The sequence below is a fragment of the Trachinotus anak genome, unplaced genomic scaffold (assembly GCF_046630095.1).
Source record: "Trachinotus anak isolate AG129_WGS33_773 ecotype Australia unplaced genomic scaffold, CSIRO_AGI_Tana_v1 ptg000064l, whole genome shotgun sequence".
Taxonomy (NCBI): Eukaryota; Metazoa; Chordata; class Actinopteri; order Carangiformes; family Carangidae; genus Trachinotus; species Trachinotus anak.
This window is the reverse complement of record NW_027273915.1, coordinates 227,501-230,000: the sequence shown is the minus strand read 5'-3', so window position 1 is coordinate 230,000 and position 2,500 is coordinate 227,501.

Below are 2,500 nucleotides of genomic sequence, written 5' to 3'. Positions count from 1 at the left end.
GGCAGGGAGGGAGGGAGGGAGGGAGGTAGGTAGGTAGGTAGGAGGTGGTGGTGTTATACAGGGGAGGAGAAGCATGGATGTGTGGCTGTGGAGGTGCTGTGTGGCCCTTTAATGTCACAGGGCCAGTGGCTGGGTGATATGCCTGGCTCCTGGAGCTCTGATACAGGGGAGAGAGGCATGTGTGTGTGTGGCTGTGGAGGTCCTGTGGAGGTGCTGTGTGGGCCTTTAATATCACAGGGGGAGAAGCTGGGCCATGAGCCTGGCCCCTGGAGCTCTGATACAGGGGAGAGAAGCATGTGTGTGTGGCTGTGGAGGTCCTGTGGAGGTGCTGTGTGGCCCTTTAATGTCACAGGGCCAGTGGCTGGGTGATATGCCTGGGTGCTGGAGCTCTGACACAGGGGGAGAGAGGCATGGATGTGTGGCTGTGGAGGTGCTGTGTGGGCCTTTAATATCACAGGGCCAGTGGCTGGGTGATATGCCTGGGTGCTGGAGCTCTGACACAGGGCCAGAGAGGCATGTGTGTGTGGCTGTGGAGGTCCTGTGGAGGTGCTGTGTGGGCCTTTAATATCACAGGGGGAGAAGCTGGGCCATGAGCCTGGGTGCTGGAGCTCTGATACAGGGGAGAGAGGCATGTGTGTGTGGCTGTGGAGGTCCTATGGGGGTGATGTGTGGCCCTTTAATGTCACAGGGCCAGTGGCTGGGTGATATGCCTGGGTGCTGGAGCTCTGATACAGGGGAGAGAGGCATGTGTGTGTGGCTGTGGAGGTCCTATGGGGGTGATGTGTGGCCCTTTAATGTCACAGGGCCAGTGGCTGGGTGATATGCCTGGGTGCTGGAGCTCTGACACAGGGGGATAGAGGCATGGATGTGTGGCTGTGGAGGTCCTGTGGAGGTGCTGTGTGGGCCTTTAATATCACAGGGGGAGAAGCTGGGCCATGAGCCTGGCCCCTGGAGCTCTGATACAGGGGAGAGAGGCATGTGTGTGTGGCTGTGGAGGTCCTGTGGAGGTGCTGTGTGGGCCTTTAATATCACAGGGGGAGAAGCTGGGCCATTAGCCTGGCTCCTGGAGCTCTGATACAGGGGAGAGAGGCATGGATGTGTGGCTGTGGAGGTCCTGTGGAGGTGCTGTGTGGGCCTTTAATATCACAGGGCCAGTGGCTGGGTGATATGCCTGGGTGCTGGAGCTCTGACACAGGGCCAGAGAGGCATGTGTGTGTGGCTGTGGAGGTCCTGTGGAGGTGCTGTGTGGGCCTTTAATATCACAGGGGGAGAAGCTGGGCCATGAGCCTGGCTCCTGGAGCTCTGATACAGGGGAGAGAGGCATGTGTGTGTGTGGCTGTGGAGGTCCTGTGTGGCCCTTTAATGTCACAGGGCCAGTGGCTGGGTGATATGCCTGGGTGCTGGAGCTCTGACACAGGGGCAGAGAGGCATGTGTGTGTGGCTGTGGAGGTCCTGTGGAGGTGCTGTGTGGGCCTTTAATATCACAGGGGGAGAAGCTGGGCCGTGAGCCTGGCCCCTGGAGCTCTGATACAGGGGAGAGAGGCATGTGTGTGTGTGTGGCTGTGGAGGTCCTGTGGAGGTGCTGTGTGGGCCTTTAATATCACAGGGGGAGAAGCTGGGCCATGAGCCTGGCCCCTGGAGCTCTGATACAGGGGAGAGAAGCATGTGTGTGTGGCTGTGGAGGTCCTGTGGAGGTGCTGTGTGGCCCTTTAATATCACAGGGCCAGTGGCTGGGTGATATGCCTGGCTCCTGGAGCTCTGACACAGGGGGAGAGAGGCATGGATGTGTGGCTGTGGAGGTCCTGTGGAGGTGCTGTGTGGGCCTTTAATATCACAGGGGGAGAAGCTGGGCCATGAGCCTGGCTCCTGGAGCTCTGATACAGGGGAGAGAGGCATGTGTGTGTGGCTGTGGAGGTCCTGTGGAGGTGCTGTGTGGCCCTTTAATGTCACAGGGCCAGTGGCTGGGTGATATGCCTGGGTGCTGGAGCTCTGACACAGGGGCAGAGAGGCATGTGTGTGTGGCTGTGGAGGTCCTGTGGAGGTGCTGTGTGGGCCTTTAATATCACAGGGGGAGAAGCTGGGCCATGAGCCTGGCCCCTGGAGCTCTGATACAGGGGAGAGAGGCATGTGTGTGTGTGGCTGTGGAGGTCCTGTGGAGGTGCTGTGTGGGCCTTTAATATCACAGGGGGAGAAGCTGGGCCATGAGCCTGGCCCCTGGAGCTCTGATACAGGGGAGAGAAGCATGTGTGTGTGGCTGTGGAGGTCCTGTGGAGGTGCTGTGTGGCCCTTTAATATCACAGGGCCAGTGGCTGGGTGATATGCCTGGCTCCTGGAGCTCTGATACAGGGGAGAGAGGCATGTGTGTGTGGCTGTGGAGGTCCTGTGGAGGTGCTGTGTGGGCCTTTAATATCACAGGGGGAGAAGCTGGGCCATGAGCCTGGCCCCTGGAGCTCTGATACAGGGGAGAGAGGCATGTGTGTGTGTGGCTGTGGAGGTCCTG